This window comes from Ursus maritimus, unplaced genomic scaffold (assembly GCF_017311325.1).
Source record: "Ursus maritimus isolate PB19 unplaced genomic scaffold, ASM1731132v1 scaffold_24, whole genome shotgun sequence".
In the NCBI taxonomy this organism is placed as follows: Eukaryota; Metazoa; Chordata; class Mammalia; order Carnivora; family Ursidae; genus Ursus; species Ursus maritimus.
Window position 1 is genome coordinate 18,368,794 of NW_024424897.1, and position 17,712 is coordinate 18,386,505.

General features: G+C 48.7%; 2 long non-coding RNA genes across 5 annotated transcripts in view; one reads left to right on the top strand and one right to left on the bottom strand.

The window, feature by feature from the left end:
• Positions 1–9,848: 9,848 nt before the first annotated feature.
• Positions 9,849–17,600, bottom strand: LOC103665589. 4 transcript variants are annotated; one of them, XR_005837368.1, is made up of 4 exons: positions 17,076–17,170; positions 16,139–16,196; positions 13,322–13,501; positions 9,849–10,193 (listed from the first exon to the last, which is right to left on the bottom strand). It is a non-coding gene; the product is annotated as an uncharacterized LOC103665589 (long non-coding RNA). The 4 variants fall into 4 exon arrangements; XR_005837370.1 differs by lacking the exons at positions 16,139–16,196; positions 17,076–17,170 and adding an exon at positions 17,472–17,600; XR_005837369.1 differs by lacking the exon at positions 16,139–16,196 and having other exon boundaries at positions 17,076–17,185.
• The window catches only part of LOC103665590, a 6,106-nt gene continuing 3,317 nt past the window's right edge, over positions 14,924–17,712 (top strand). Inside the window, exon 1 of the long non-coding RNA XR_569318.2 lies at positions 14,924–15,059. This is a non-coding gene — a long non-coding RNA (uncharacterized LOC103665590). The remainder of the gene's footprint in view (positions 15,060–17,712) is intronic.

The window sequence follows — 17,712 nt, forward strand, 5'->3', positions numbered from 1 at the left end:
GCCAAGGCCCAGAGTGGTTAGGAGACTTCCTCACGGTTGCACAGCTAATAACTGATGAAGTAAGAGCCTGACCCTAGGACCCTCTGGCCCCAAAGGCAGAAACCTTTGTTTTATACCACACTGGCAGGGTTTGAGGGGTGAGGGTGGAGGCACTGGCCTGTACTTTGGGCTGGGTGGGCCATTGCTGCACTCATTCCTTCTGTAACATTCCAGGCATTTTTATAGAGGTCTGATGTGTATAGCACTGTGCTAGGGACTTGGACGTAATGGTGTGAGATGATGCAGTATGGTTGGGTGTGTGCTCGGAACCTGGACGGAGCTTTGGGAGGCAGGAGCCAGGGCATCAGGTGAGCACTGATTCCTGGGAGAAGGAGCAGGGCCAAGGCCTGTGTGTAGGCAGGTGGGGGTGGCAAAGCCGGACAGCTGAGCCCTGCACTTGGAGCACCATGCCCTCAGAGATGGCATGGGCAGGGGTGGTGGTGGTGGTGGTGGAGAGGTTGCAGATGGAGAAGGCAGCTGGTAGGGGGGTCCTAGAGGGAGAGAGGAGGTAGGTGAAGCTGAGGGACAGTGGCTGAGCAGCTGGCTGCTACTGGCTCAGGGTAGGGCAGTGAGGGTGAGTCACTGCAGGGCTGAGGTGGGAAGGGTCACTTCCTGGGCCCCCAAAAAGGAGATGAATCTTCCCAACACTGCGACAGCCCCACCCTCAGGGACCAAAGGCCCTGCCCTCCCCATCTCCTCCCTTGAACCCAGGAGACCCAGGCTTCTGCAGTCAGACTCTCAGTCCTTCCCATGGCAGGCACAGTGCCCCTCACCCTTCACTGGGTGGATTTAGGGGCCCTGCCCACACCCCCAGTTGACCCTGCCACAGGCTGCAGCTGTCCAGAGATGGAGGCGGGCACCGGTGACTGCTCCCGGATTTGAGCAAGGGAAAATCTCTCAGGAAACCCCTCCCCAGGGAGGCCAGGCTGACAGGGGTAGGAGTAAGGGTATGCTTGGAGGGCGTTCACACGCACTACTCTTCAGTGCTTCCCTGCCCACCCCGCCCCCGCCCCCGCCCCCAGCCAGGGAGCCAGCCAGCCCACCCCTCCCCCTCCCCCTCACGCACAATGTCACTTCCTGGTTTTCACAGGAAGCTGCAGTGCCAATTAAACACCCCTCACCCCCCAGGCCCCGGGCTGGGCATAGGCCTGACTTGGCCTAGAAGGGTAGGGACCAGACCTCCAAAGCCCCTCTTGGTCTGGACCAGGAGGGACAGTGGACACGCTCCTCTTAACTCTGTGCTTCCTCCCTTTTCTCCGCGGCTGCTGTGCATTCTCCCGCGGCACGCTCAGTCCGTATTTCCGCAGCAGCCCGCCCCGACGCCTCTCCCTGACCACCCCGCCAGCGGCCCCCTGCACACGGTGATCAGGTTTCACTCCACGGCCACATTGCGGGAAGACGCTTTCTTGGAGGACAGCCCCAGAGCCATGTGGTCTGGACAAAGCTCGCTTCCATCCAGATGTGCGGCCACTGCTGCCGCCACCAGCTGCCCCCACCCCGCCTGGCCCCCGGTCCCCGCCGGATCGGCTGGGCCCTCTGCCCGCCGGGCCCTCGATCCCTGCACGGCCATCCCCCTGCCGCTGCTCCGCGCCGGCCCCTGGCACCCTCCCCGGCGGCGATTCCAGAGCAAACAAGGCCGGGGAGGAGCTCTCAGGTGCTGAGCCGGGGCCCGTCACCCCTCCTTAACCGCCCGCCCCCTTGGTCGGTGACGTCAGGCCCCGGGCCCCGCCCCTGGCGAGCCGGGCACCAATCCGCAGAGGATGCAGGGTTTGGGGGTGGGGGCTGGGGCCCGAGGGAGGGCGGAGGGGGTCCCCGGAAGAGGCAGCGATTGGAAGGAGAAAGAGGGGGCATCTGACCTGTTCTCCACTCCCACACTCAGGGCCGGGGACCCCTCGCCTCGCGTTTCTGAGTTCTGACGACTGAACTCCCTTGTTTCTGACCTGTGATCGGTGGTGTCTCAGAGTTTTCCTCTTGCTGCGGGAGAAAGGAGGTCCTCACCCTCATCCCAGCCCCGCCTCCCCACCCATTCTGTATCCGCGTTCTCAGAGAGACCGGGGCCAGGTCTACGTCCAGAAGGTGCAGGTGACCCTATGCGCTAACCTTGGAGGCCAAGGAGCAGTCGGAGAGACTGTGTCTAGCATTTGAATTGTCAGCACCAACGGATGTATTCAGCTGCTCCTAGGGTGGGGGATGGGAATCCAGAATAAGCTGTAGGAGCCCAGCGCCTGGAACCACTCAGGACAGTGAGACTAGACTGGCAGCTATGGGCCTGGGCTCCGTGGGGGCTCCCAGCAGTAGGACTGGTGCCCACAGTGGTGCTAAGGCACTGCTTTCTCTCGGGAGTCCTACCTCCTCGCATCACCCCAGGGCAGAGGGCTTGAGGGTTAACCTCGTGGCTGCCAGCATTGCTGCGTGGTGCCATCAAATCTCTGCAAGGCTAGGAGGGCCCGCAAAGCTGATCGCATCTTTTAGGGGAAAGTGAAAGAGATGGAGGCATAGTCTGGCTTTTTTTCACCCTTTACCTCCCAGTTGCTCTCTCATCCCTACTCTCACCTGCTTCATTCCTCTACTCAACCTGTTCTTTTTCATACGCTGAAATCCCCAGCTCCCACAGACATCTTTCTGTGTTGATTAAGAGGGGGTCCACCGAATTTCCCTATCTGGCTTCAGGAATGTCCATCCAAGGGCTCAGCCTGTATCTATTCACCAACTCCACCCACCTGCTGATTTACTCCACTTTGCAAGTATAAAGTCAAATGTCTCCACATCGATTCAGATGTGCACCAACATCTGAGTAGGATCAGCAGGCAGGGACCCTCCGTTAGCACGAACAGAGGAGGAAGAGATAAAAGGCTACAAGTTCACAACGCTGTTCTGACTCCCCGGGGGCAGGGGAGAAGGTCTTGGCTCCCAGCACAGATCTCATGCCCACTCAACTTCAGCCTCAATTCTTGGCTTCTGGGACCTCAGACTTGGTCTTTTCCATTTCTCCTTTGCCTTTCCCCTCTTACCTCACTTCTAGAAGCCCCTCTTATCATCTTCCTGCCTCCAGATACACAGCCAATGCCAATCATGGTGGTCTTTTGTTTTTCAATTGCAGGATATGTTATATGCACAAAAGAGCACATAAAACACATATGCGCAGTTTAAAGACTGTTTACAAGACAAACACCTGCGTCATCCCCTTAAAGATCAAGAAATAGAAAGTTGTCAAGAACTCAGGACTTCCCATATACTTCTCCCAGATCTCATCTGCATCCATACCCCCGAGATAACCATTATCCTGACCTTCGTGATAATCATTTACTTGCGTTTCTTAATAGTTTTATCACCTATGTGTCCATCAATTAAAAATATAGTTTAATGTTTCTTTATTAAAAGAAAATTCTTTCTGTATTATTCTTTCTATTCTTTCTATATTATTTTCCTTGTATACTATTCCAATGCATGTCAATACTAGTCTCTATTCTATCACCGAGCGTAACTTTGTGTATCAGATAGGGCCTAGTAAGAAAAATAGAAACTGTGTTATGTATTTCAGATAGAGGAGATTTAATGCAGGGAATTGGTTACACAGGAGTTAGAAGACTAAAAGCAAAAAGAGAAAAAAAAAAAACACTGAGGCACTGTGGAACTAGTAACTAAATGAAGCAAGGAGGGCTGAGGGAACAAAAGATAAGAGGTGGGATTACTACACCCAAGGAGCCCGCAGGTAGGGCCCTGCTAGGTTGGGGCTCAGACTCAGGCAGAGTCACCAGCGGGCTGCTGCTTATTCCTCAGAGGAATCATCTACAAAGCTGGGTTTTGGGCATGCAGAAAGAAGCTGAAGGCTGGAGACAACTTCCAATGACAGGAACTCGAACAAAACCAGAAAAATGGGGAGATAGTTTCTTCTCCCTTCTTCCTGCATTCCATCTCTCTCTAGTGTCTCCTATTAGCAGAACCTCACAGAAAGCCAGTTAGTAATGGAGTCTGGAAAACAAGTTTGCAGAGTCCTAATCCCACCCAGCATCGGACAGCAGAGACTGGAAGAATGGATTTGGAGCAGAAAGACAAGAAATGAATAACAGGTAACCATCTGCCTCTTTTCCTGCTCAACATTTACACACGTTTCTATACATATTTGAACGGTAACAAACTTCATGTCTTTGCCCAGCAAGATGCAATTGTCCTTTGTACAAATGAAGATGCTCTGGCGCCCTCCCCAAAAGTAGAGATGCAAAGTCTCTACAGTAACAGTATCCATTTCTGGGTGATACTAATACCTCTCCTAGTTCAGCCACATTTCCTCTAGAGGTTTCTGTAACTGAAAGACTGAAGTATAAAGTTCACTACCAACGACAACCTTTATATAAAATAATAAGGAAAAGGAAGGAGGGGGGAAATTAAAATAGAGAGAGGGTATATATAATACAAAGCAAGAAAGAAAATTCCTGGAGGCACCCTGGTGGCTCAGTCAGTTGAGCATACAACTCTTTTTTTTTTTTATCTTTATTTTTTTTAAGATTTTTTTTTTAAATTTGACAGAGGGAGCAAGAGAGCACAAGCAGGGGGAGCAGCAGAGGGAGGGGGAGAAGCAGGCTCCCCACTGAGCAGGGATCTTGACCTGAGCCCAAGGCAGACACTTAATGACTGAGCCACCCAGGCGCCCTGGAGCATCCGACTCTTGATTTCAGCTCAGGTCATGATCTCAGGGTCTTGGGATCGAGCCCCGAGTTGGGCTCCCTGCTCAGCAGGGAGTTTGCTTGTCTCCCTCTCCCTCCGCCCCTCCCCCTGCTCATGCTCACTCTCTCTCAACTAAATGAATAAAATCTTTTTTTTAAAAGATTTATTTGAGAGAGAGAGCTAGCAGTGGGAGAGGTGGAGGGAGAGGTGGAGAAGAAGGCTCCCCACTGAGCAAGCAGCCTGATGCAGGACTCCATACCAGGACCCTGAGATCATGACCTGAGCCGAAGGCAGATGCATAACCAACTGAGCCCCCCAGGTGTCCCCCTCAAATAAATCTTTTAAAAAAGAAAATACCAGTAGCTTCTATAATCCTTATTTTATTTATTTATTTATTTATTTATTTATTTATTTGACAGAGAGAGAGCCAGCGAGAGAGGGAACACAAGCAGGGAGAGTGGGAGAGGAAGAAGCAGGCTCCCAGCAGAGGAGCCTGATGTGGGGCTCGGTCCCAGGACTCTGGGATCACGCTCTGAGCCTAAGGCAGACGCTTAATGACTGCACCACCCAGGTGCCCCCTATAATCCTTATTTCTGTAACTTGTCATAAATTGATCTTTATAACTCTCCTCTTCCATTACTCATTTCATTTTCACTTTGCCCTTAGCCAAAACCTCAGTTTGTTATTACTGTTTTTTAACCAAGTCAGGTGACCAAACCTTCATTCTTGATGAATCTAAATCCTCAGAATTGTGTTCCTATGCTTTTTCTTTAACTTTTGCTATTGGACATGGAAGAAGAAAGAGCCATACCAGAGAATCACATGGGTTCTAGACAGTCTTCCCTACCGTCATTGTTTAGCTGCAACCCACTATCCCTTGGTATTTGGGATAGTCGCCCCAGAAGGTAACCTCCTTCTTTGCTGTGAGCCCAGGCAAGCCTTAATCTCCATCTGAGTGGAACCATTGTTGCATCTAGGGCAAGGATTCTTCCCTTGGTGTAGTCAGTGCTGTCCATGCTCCTTCCACATTCCTCAAGCCCTTGGGTTCACTGGAAGAACTTCCAACTGCCAGAAAAACTGCAGTTCTTTCCCTGAGGACTTTCTCTGGCCACTGGAGCCTGCCCTGCTAACACTGGACAGGCTGAAAGTTCTGGGGAATGGTACTCCCACCCAGAGCAACCTTCAGGGAATACTGGATGGGGATTGGTGAATAAATACCTCAGCTCCCTCAGCCCTCACGTGGGATGGTCCTGAGGCTCAATTATTACTGGTTCCGAGTTTCCCAATGGAATTTTAAGCTCTCGTGGTTCACACTCTTAACTTGTTTGACGGTACACCCTTTATTATCCTCCTCTTCTTCCCCATGTTACTTTCCCACTTGCTTAGCATCGTTTCTCAAATAAAGACTTGCTTTTGAATGCTTGACTTAGGTTCTCCTTCTGGGGCAACCCCCCAAAATACAGCTGGTATCTGAAGTGGTCCTAAGAAGCAGATCCCCAGGACAGGATTCTGGAATTGGATCACTCACCATCCAGATGGCAATAAGGATTCCATTGCTGAGGTAAGCGGGGGCGCTGATATCCACTAGACTGCTGCCCGTCACGCTCACTCTCACTGCGGTGAATACGGGGAAGCACTACGTGTGCGTCTCTCTCTAGTATTAGTGATATAAGAGGGAAATGGTAATTATAAGGATTGTGGAGTTGGCCGGTTGTTGTTAAATGCCATCGAAGTGCTAAAAGACAAAAGTGAGAGACTCACCTCAGCCAAACCATCAACTCAGGGTACAGTGTAAGAGCCAGAAGGCCTCTGTGGCAGCATCTAACGAAACTCTCATCAGCAGCTTGTGCAGGGCAGACTGCGCTGAAAATCAATGCCATAATCTGATTGTGAGAAGAGCAGAATTATATGTTTAAAGACACAGCAAGTCATGACCCTGGTAGATTAGAAGTAGGACCCTCAGACCTGGTATGGGATCATCTGTCCAGGAACCCCCAGATTTTCCTGAACCCTTTGGGCCAGCAGAAGTGGCCTCTTCTCCTTAGAGCAGCCTCTCCTTGCTTGGATATCATGCAAAGTCTCACCTGAGGCAAATGCCTCACAAGATGATACCTGCCCTCTTCAAGATCGAACCCTGACCCCCTCTGTGATTCTAGACCAATAGCTTGGTCAAGTGTCACCATGAACTGAGTGGGGAAGTACTGTCCCAGCTATGGGAAAAAAGGGATAATTCATCAAAAGACTGCAGGATCTGGCCAACCTGTAGCAGCAGAAATTGGGGGAACATGCTTGGGAATGGATCTTGAGGGTGCTGGACTAGGGCCAGGGGGTGGAATATAAATAAGTCTGGATGATGGAGAGTTTATTGATCTGGGATACGCTACCATGACTGAGACTTTAACATGTTAAAGGCTTGGCAAGGCATCTGAAGCCAGTTGCAATATGCTACTGGCATAGATCTTCAAAGTTTAGGAAAACTATACATTACAGCAAATGAGGTGGTGATGCTGGAACTTCCTTGGCAGAAAGGGAACTTCGTTGGGGAAGAGGTTCAAAGGCACAGAGAGGTGGGCACACAGGATGAAATTATGATTGTATGTGACCAGAGAACCCTCCAGCCTCCTGTGTTCCTCACGAAGGTCCAGAGATACTTCCTTCAATAAAGTGATAAGAAATATGCTAGTTGTTGGAGGGCACTGGTACCATTTGCAGCTCAGTGGTGGCTCTGCTCTGCAGGTGAAAGTTGATGGTAGTGGAAACTGCTGTGAAAGTGGGCTTCCTAGAGTCAACAGGTACAACAGGAGCCTAGAACAGAGGCCAGGTGATGGCACTTAACCATCAGAGTCAAGGTGGACATAATTACTGTAATGGGCAGAAAGACCAAAAGGGCCATCTGGGATCTGTTGTGGGCGCCTATTTTCAATTCTTTTGAATTGCTGTGTCATATGGTTATTCTATGTTTAACTTTTTGAGGAACAGCCAAACTGTTTCCACAGTGGCTGAACCATTTTATATTTCCACTAGTCATATACGAGCGTTCCAATTTCTCCACCAACACTTGCTGTTTTCCATTTTCTATAATAGTTATCCTAGTAGGTGTGAGGTGGTCTCTCATCGTGGTTCTGGTTCCCATTTCTCTAATGACGAATGATGTTGATTATTTTTTCATGTGTTTCTTGGCCATTTGTAGATCTTCACTATTCAATCCTTTGACAATTTTGTAATTGAGTTGTTTGCCTTCGTGCAATTGACTTTTAAGCTGATGCTGCTAATTTACTAAAAAGTTCTGTAAGCTGAAATAACGGACCTGTAGCTTCTTTTGGATTGTCTTGACTCACGATTAGGTCATTTGCAAAAACAGGTTTGCTTTTTCCTTACCAAATAGCAAGCATCCTTGTCCTGTTTCTGACCTCAGAAGGAAAGATTTTGTTAAGTGTGATGTTTGCCATAGGTTTTTTATAGATATTCCTTATCAGGTTACAGAAGTTCCCTTCTATTCTTAATTTGCTCAAATTATTAATCATTAATGGATGGCAAATTTTATCAAATGCGTTTTCTGTTTCTGAGACGAATATGTGGTTTTTACTCTTTCTTCATATTCATGTGGAGGCTTACATTATTTTTCTGTTATAAATTCCATTTACAGGATAAGCCAGTTTGGTCATGGTGTACTCTCTCTCTCTACTGGTTTTAGGTTGCTAAATTTTTCTTCATTTATGATTTAAAAATTTATGTTCATGTGTGAGATTGACCTATTATTTTCCTTCCCTGTACTATCCATGCCAGGTTTGGGTATTAAGATTATGTTGTTAAATGAGTTAAGACATGCCCCCTTATTTTTTATGCTTTGTGGAATAATTTGTGAATCTTCAGAAGCACTTGCTTCTCGAATATGTGACTGAATTTAGTGATGAAGGTATCTGGTCATGGAACTGCCTTTGCTGATCCGATTTCTCTAATGGTTGTGGATTATTTGGGTATTTTGTTTGTTCTCTTTTTATTCTTAGTTTTTTAGTTTGACTTTCTCAGTTGGTGTCTCCATCTTTAAAAATCAACGTCACCGGGGGCGCCAGGGTGGCACAGCGGTTGAGCGTCTGCCTTCGGCTCAGGGCGTGATCCCGGCGTTATGGGATCGAGCTCCACATCAGGCTCCTCCGCTATGAGCCTGCTTCTTCCTCTCCCACTCCCCTGCTTGTGTTCCCTCTCTCGCTGGCTGTCTCTATCTCTGTCAAATAAATAAATAAAATCTTTAAAAATCAACCTCACCGAAGAATAATTTACACACAATAAATGCACCCATGTTAATTTTACAAGTCAGTGAGTTTTGACAAATGTATGTACCCTCAATAAAGATATGACATATTTCCATCACCGAAAAGATTTCTTTGTGCCTCTTCCCTGTCAATCCTCTGCATCACCCCTCACCTCAGACAACCATTTATCTACTTTCTGTCATTGTAAACTAGGTTTATTTTTCTTTAGAATTTCATTTAAATGGAATCATATAGGAGGTACAAGTTTGTGTCTAGCTTCTTTCACTTAGCATAACATTTTGGAAATTCATTCATGTTGTTGCAAGTTTCATTTGCTGAGGGGGACTGGTGGCTAAATACAGTGGGTAAGGTGTATTATTCCATTGTGTGGATGTAACACAATTTGCCCATTCACTTGTCAGTGGACATCGGGATTGTTTTGATTCTTTTTGACTATTTTGGCTAATGCTACTACAAATAGTACTGTATAAATTTTCAATACTTGTAATCAAATATTTTTGTTTCTCTTGGGTATATACCTAGACGTGGAATTGCTAGATCATATGGTAAGTATGTGTTTAACTTTATAAAGTAATTTCCCAAGTGGTTGTACCATTTTACATTCCCATCACCAATGTATGAGAGGTCCACTTGCTTTATAGAGTTGCCAACATTCAGTATTTTTCTTTTTAATCTTAGCCATTCCGCTGGGTAAGTAGGGGTACCCTGCTGTATTTCTTCTTTATTGAGGCATAATTGATATATAACAAAATGTTTAGATTTTGAGTATGCCATTCACTAATTTAATAGAGAGATGCACTCCTGTATCCCACATACCAGTTAAGGCACAGATCATTTCCACAACCCCAAGGACATTCTCCTCTGCTTTGTCCCAGTCAATCCCCACTACCACAGAAGCAACTACTGATTTCTAGAACCACAGATTAATTCTGCCTATTCTAGAAATTTATATAAATGGAACCATACAATAAATACTCTTTGGCACTGGCTGTTTTCATTCAGCACAATGCTTTTGAGATTCACTGATGTGGAAGCATGGGTAAGTAATTGTTTATTTTTATTGATAAGAAGTACGCCAGAGTTTGTCTATTCATTCTCCTGTTGATAGACGTTTGAACTATTTCTAGTTTTTCGGTTATTATGAAGAAAACTTCCATGAACATTCTCATTCAAGGTTTTCGTGAACATATATTTCATATCTTCTCGGGTAAATATCTAGGAGTAAATAAATGAATCATAAGATAAGTATATGATTAACTTTTAAAGAAACTGCCAAACCGTTTTCCAGAGTGGTTGTACAATTCGTACAATGTATAAAAGTGTAAGATTTCCAATACTCCACCTCCTTTCCAACACTTGGTGCTGTTGCTCTCTTTGCATTTTAGCCATTTAAGTGAGTATGTAATGGTATCTCATTGTGTGCCTAATCTGCATTTCTCTGATGACTAGTGATGTGGAGCTTTTTCACGAGCTTATTAGCCATTTATTTTTGCGCATGTGCGATGTGTCTGTTCAAGTCTTTTGCCAATGTTTTTTATTGCCACCCAGGCACCCCGTTATTTATTTATTTAAATAATCTCTACACTCAACGTGGGGCTTGAACTCACAACCCTAAGATCAAAAGTCCGATGCTCTTCTGACTGAGCCAGCCAGGCGCCCCATCACCTTTTCATTTCTAATATTTGCAATATGAGATCTTTGTTTTCTTGATAAATCACACTGGAGATTTTTAAATTGTATTAATCTTTTTAAAAAACTAACTTTGTTGTTACTGATTCTGTCTATAATATTTTATTTTGGGTTTTATGTATTTTTACTCTTATTTTTTTCTACTTTTAAGGGACTCATCTTGTTCTGCTAAACTATAGAAATGGTACTTAAATTGTTTATTATAAACTTATTTTCCAATATATACATTTAAGGCCACAGTTTTTTCTCTGAGTATTGCTTTAGCCATATCTCACAAATATTTTTTCATTCAGTTCAAACCATTTTATAATTTCCATTTTGGTTTCCTCTTTAACCCATGGGAACCAGTAGGACAGATAGATAGAGACATACAGATGGAGATATATAAGCATGTCTCTCTCTCTGTACATATATATGTATGTATGTTTATGTATTTATAAATATATTCTAGATGTGCATAGATATTTACACATGAATATATACACAGATATTTATATGTAAATACATATACATATTTATATTTGGCATATTTGATTTATCTCCAAGAAATGGGCTCACTCAGTTGAGGGGGCTGGTTAGGCAAGTCCAAAGTCTGTAGGGCAGGTTCTGACACTGACCAGTCCACAGGCAGAAGTTCTTCTCCATCAGGGACCCCTTACTTTTGTTCTTAAGGCCTTCCAACCGATTGGCGAGGACCATCCCTATTACCCTTTACGTAAAGTCAACAGATTGTAGGTACTAATCACGTATACAAAACAGCAACACCTAGATTAGTGTTTGATGAATGGTGGAGTGCTATAGGCTAGTCAAGTTGACACGTAGAATTAACCCATCACTCTGCTCTATGGGAATCTGTCTGATGCTTCTCTCATGATTAGAGTTGATGAGTTTTAGGAAGGAAGATCACGGAGTCCCATATTCATCCCATCATGTCAAGTACACATACTATCAACATCATTAACGGCTGATGATGTCGACCAGCCTCACGGCTGAGGTAGCGTCTGTCAGGTTGCTCCGCTATCAAGTTACATGCCTCCCCCCAGCACACACTTCCCAAACTGTAGTCTTTTTGAAGGGAGTCGCTATGCACTGCCTACACTTAAGAGTGGGGACTTATGCTCCCCCCCTCCTTGAAGGTGGAGTACCATATATTATCTAGAATTCTGCTGTTTGGGAGATTTACCTCTTCCCCTACATTTATTAATTTATTCAATCATTTAAATGTATCAATATAGACTCATGGATATTTATTTTATACTTTGGGTTATAATCCAATACTACTTTATTTTTTTTTTACTCAAATTGTTCTAGGTTTGACCACTGGGAACCGCATGGTATGTATTTCCCCATCTTCTCACCTACACCTTTCAGCATCAGCACGCACAAACATTTATTGAGTATCTAGTGCGTGCCACGCCCTGTGACAATCATCCACGACCTACATGTAGTTTAGTGCATCTGTGGACGGAATGAAGAGGAACTGGGGAGGTTAGCACTATGAGATTTGAACATCAGCAAGGAGTGATAGGCTCTGATTTGGGCTGTAGTAGGTCATCAGTTATAGGGTAGCCAACGGATAGCTCCTTGATGATTGGCCAGATAACGTGGAATTTTACAATTACTCCCGCGTTTCTGGCTTGAGCAATGGGTGGATGGGGATGTCATTGGCTGAGATAGGGCAACTTGGAAGAGGACCAAGTTACAAGACTGTGCAGAATGTAAGGAGAAGATAGCTCAGGAAAGACAAACTCTGGGGAGCATCAACATGGGGGGAGGTGATAGGAGGAAGATGCGCCAGCCTAGAAGATAGAGAAGAAACCATCCAAGAGATAGGTGGGGAACTGAAAGCAGACATTTCCAAGAAGGGAGAGGCTGCACATGTCAAATGATACAGAGAAATCCAGCTGGGAAGCTGGGCAGTGTCCATTAGATTTAGAAACTGGTTATTAGTGGAAAGGGGAGATGGGGAGATGCTGGACAGTCTTGGGTAGAGGAGGGAACCAGGGGTGAGGAAGGAGTTGAGCTATGAATGGAGAGCAACACAGCAATCATTGTAGGGTCAAGAGAAGATCAGTTATTTTAACGGGGTAGGCTTAAGTTCATTTAGAGCTCTAGAGAAGGAGCCATTTGGGGAGGAGGGGACGACATTGAAGGAGGAAGACTGGAAGTGGTTGGAGCGGTGTGCTCAGAAGAGGTAGGGAGTCCCAAGGAACAGCCTGAGCCCCCTGGAGGGCAGGGGGTGTCACTACAGACAAGTTTATAGGAGTTGGGGGTAGGAGAGGTTATTTATTAAATTCTTTAAAGTCCAAGGGCCTTTACTGGTGGAGAGAAATCCTCACTAGTATGCAAACTTGGTTTTGTGTCCTGTTTATTACCCTTCTGAATCTACTGAGGAACTGATATTGCTTTAAGCAATCAACATCTCTCTAATATTCACCCAACAAATTCACCCAAATTAGGAATTTGACAAATTAAATTTCTCTAAACATTTTTTTTCTCTAAACATGTTAAGGACGCATTGCCTTCCGGCAACGACAAGAAACACAGGGAGTGCTTACTATCCCATTTACTATGCGCCAGGCACTGTTTGACGTGCTTTATATGCTGTATTTCATGAATCCTCGCAAACCCGGGAGGAAGGTACTAGATATCACCTGGTTCCAGTTAGGCATCTGAGCAGATTGAAGTCCAGACAGGTGAAGTAAATTGCCCAAGGTCACACCATTGGAAAATGCCAGAGTTGGAACAGGAACTCAGTCACCTGGGCCACCGTGACTACTACGATCACGCACTGTGATGAAAACATGGCTGATTTTTCCGAACACGTCACACGCCTTAAACAATTGAGAAAACATACACAAATAAAGTTATTTCCAAATTTCCAATATGTCTGGTTACCAGGCAAACGGAGGCGTCTTTGCAATGGTTATTTTCCAATGATTGAAACTCTGTCTGTAAAGCACAAACCGAGGAGAGGGACCTTAAAGCCACCAGGTGAGGCATTTCTCATGTACTCGCTCATTTTTTGCTCTCACTTTCTGCCCCTTTGGTCGCAAGGCTGCCTGCTTCTGCAGAGGCCCGTCCATGGTCAGAAGCACATTTCGACTCCCTGGACATCCAGTGCGTGTGGCCCCGCTTCTTTGCACACCGGACTTATTTCCGGTTTGCCTAACTATCCTGACCTTGGTGATGCTCAAACTGTCCGTCCCCCCCGGCAGAAGGACTTCCCACCCCCCACCCCCCACCCCCGGCATCCTTCAATGTGTTCTTGCTTCTCCCGGATGTGAAAGCCCCTGTCATCCTGGGACTCTTATTCCCTTTGAGTGGAGAACTTAGAACAACCTGGGTGTTGGGCCACGTGGGGTCTGAGTGAGGACCTCCAGCAGCCGAGGCCTGGATGTGAGGACACGCCTGTGGTGGGATCGGGCAAGGTCGGGGGCTGCTGGGCAGAGGAGGCGTCTACACACCGCAGGTGCTGGCCGTCCTTGGCAGCTGCCCTCCAGGTCTTCCCGTTGGAGAGGGAGAAGGGATGGCGGGCCCCACCAAGCCGCGGGCCCGCTCCTCCATGGACACAGCATGTACAGTGCGTTGAGCACATCTGTGTACCTCTCTGCTACATCAAGGTTTCCAGGGGGATGGGGGGACGAATCCCTGCTCATCCTGAGGTTTATAGGCCAAAATGATGTGTGACTTGGTGTCTGGGAGGCTCCCACGGGTTCTGGGCTGCTGCCTTTCTCTGCACAGTCCCAGGACTGTGGGGTTTACTCTCTCCCAGACTTGAGGCCCCAGGCCCCTCAGCATGCATTCAAGGCTTTTGTATCTCAAAGTACCCAGTACAGTGCCGGACACATTATAGGGCAAAATAAACGTTATAGACCTACTCCTTGGATGAATAAATGAACTAACTCCCCATCTTTTCAGAGTCAAGGCTTAGCAAACCCCATGTCTTCCAGCTATCCAAAAGACAAACTGAGGCATCGACTGGAAACCCTTCCCCCATCCTCCACTTCCCACCCATATCAGACCTAGTATTTTTTTCTCTAAGGCAAGATGGGTTAATGTCCCCTCCCAAGTCTCCCAGCTGACAGCGCTGGATTCTGAGATAGGGGCCTGGGCCCTGCAGACACTGTTCCCTACTCCCCACCCCACCCTACCCTACCCCACCCCACCCAGGGCCCCTTCTGCACCTCTGGCCAGGCCCAAGTTGAAATTAACCGGGGAGGCTCTGGGTCCTGATTGGCTGCTCCAAGGCTTATTCAAAAAGAAACAAGGGGGGGGGTTGGTGAGCTTGGACTTGGGGGCTCCCTGCCCTCCTCCAGGCTCTGGGAAGAGCAGCTGCTATTGAACAGAGTCTGTTGGAGCCTGTTGGCCTCCCCACCCAGGGACACAGAGGTGAGTGGGAGGAACAGAAGCTTCTGAAGATTCCCCCACAAGGTCTCCCCAGAGCTCAATCTTCCTGTTGGGATTGAGGGTGGGCAGCTTAAGGTCCCCTGGTTGGGACAGTCCGCAAATGAGGAGAAGCTAGGGTCCAGGGTTTTGGAACCCAGAGGCTTTGCCCCTCTCCTTCCCCACCAGCCAGGCCTTTGGGCATCTACCCCCACCTGCTGGGAGTATCACATGTCAGGATCCAGCAGGTGGAGGGCTCCCTCAAGAGACCCCTGTGCTGACTAGGGTCTTCTCCCAACCACCGCAATAGCTACTAATTATCAGACATGCTGTGTGCCTGGAGCTCCGTCAGGGCTTCCTGTACAAAATCTCACACTACCTCACAACCTCTCTGGGAGGCCGCATGTTCCGGAGGAAGGATCCGAGACTTTAATGATATCTGGGAACTTACTCAAGGTCACACAGCTGGTAAGAGGCCAGACACAGTTGGTTTGACTCCAAAGCCATTGGCTTAACCACACCTCCCCCGCAACACACACACACACACACACACACACACACACACACACACACACACAGCGGGGGACACACCCATACGCCCAGGCCCTGGGACAGACCCTGCCATCAGCTGTCAGGCAGAGGCGCCAAACATCTGGCTCTACTGATAGGAGGGACAGAGAAGGGATGGAACTGTTTGAGGAGGGAGGAGCTGTCCATCAAGTCAGGCCTGGCCCTTTTCTGGAGGAACCATCTGTGGCCTCCTCCAGCAGGGATGGTGAGAGAAGGGGCCCTCCTGGGCTGGAAGGGGGGGCCCAGACAGACGGGGAGGCCCACCTGCCCTGAGCAGGGGCAGCCACAGAGAGAGACCCCGGGGGACGCATATAAGAGACAAGCCAGGGGCAAGACAGGAAAGACAGAGGGAAGATGGAAGAGGACCTCCCCCAACCCTTCTCCTGTCTCACCACAGACAGCGACTGAACAGGAGCAAATTCCTGCACCTCGTCCCACTACCCCCGCCTCCTCCGACCTCCCCCATCCCCCCGCAGCCCTGGCCCAGCAGGAGCGCAGCTGCAGTCAGTGCTTACTGTGAAGGTTTCCCGGGGAGTCACGACTGCAGTGATACGCATTCTATCAGCACTTTACCTTAAAATAAAGGGCACGGAGAGGGTGACTGGGGGAGACCCTTCCTTAATGCTGGGGTTCCTCTCACACAGCAAAAGTTGCCCTGGGGACCACAGATGCAGCCTTCTAGACACGGCACCCTGCTACCTTGGCTCCTGCCATCAGGGACCCTCTGAGCCCAGAGGGCTACTGCCTGGGGCTGACCCCCTCTCCCACCCCCCAGTAAGACAAGTGGCTACAGACTCCCAAGTGTTCCAAAGGGTCAGGCGGGGAAAGGAGTGGGGAGGGACGGGCAGCTTCCCAGCGGGGGCTGATGATGGTTGATGACGGTTGAGAGCCGGGATAAGGCCCCCACCCCACCTAGTTCTGAGCTCCTACTGGGTGCAGGCCTGCCCTGAAAGCAGAGGGGGACTGAGTCACAGGAGGGCCCTCGGGAAGGGGAGGAAGAGCGTGGTGGGGGTCCCCGCAGGAAGACCCAGAGAGGAGAGCCCCAATGGGGGACAGGTGGCAAGTCAACAGAAGGGGAGGTGGCCGGCCTGCCGGGGGACTGAGCTCAATTTTAAACATTTAACCAGGGGAAGGGAGAGTGCAGAGACCAGGATGAGTAAGGTGGGACCTGGAATCAAGAGCAAGTTCACAGCCAGGAGGCCAGGCCAGGAGGTCAACAGAAACTGGGTCAGAAGGAAGAATTTGGACTTTATCCTGAGGTCATCAGGGGCGGCTGGGAGTGGAGTAGGAGTGCAGGGTCAGTGGGCCCCTGGCACCTGTGCGTGGCTCCCTGTGTGCCCTAGCCCCCTAGCCCCGTGGGAAGGAAGAGGGGGCCTCTCTCCGCACTTCCTCTGCCCATGCACGGCTCCCACGCTTGGAGCATCCAGGTACGGGGCCTCTCTCCCCACTCACCTGTGGGTTCTCTGCCCCTCCCCAGAGGTCCTTCCGGTGTGGAGCTCTGAATTCCCCCCACCTCCGCCCTAAGTGGGCAGGCGTCGGGGGGGAGGGGGTCGGGAGGGAGGAATTCAGGCCCGAATGTGGATTCGGGCGGAAGGAAGGGGTTGGCCAACCTGTCCGGCCCGCCCCCCAGGCCTCCATAAGCCTGTAAGACTGCTAAGAGGCCGCAGCCCCACCTGAGCCTGAGGGGCCCACAGGGGTCTGGCTCCCTGTGGCGGCTTGACCTGGATTGACCTGGAACTCTCACTGACCAAGAGGAGCCATTTCCTGGAGGGTTTCCCTCCCTGCCCCCCTCCCAAGCTTTGTACCCAGGCTGCCTGTGTGGGAATCCTGCCCCAGTTCCCCACTTACGATCGGTGTGACTTCTGGGAAGTAACTTGAACTCTCTGTGCTCCACGTTATTCCAATAGTGGGAGGATTATCAAAGGGCAGCCCGTAAGACAGCTCGCCTTGGTTGAGGGTGGTCTTTGTGCTCTGTAATTAGTCCTTTTGTTCGGCTGAGGAAGAGGGGGGTCAGAGGTTGATGGTTAATGGGAAAGAGACGAGGTGGGAAGGGCTTAGAATTTAGCCTCCCTGCCCTGGGCTGCAGTTT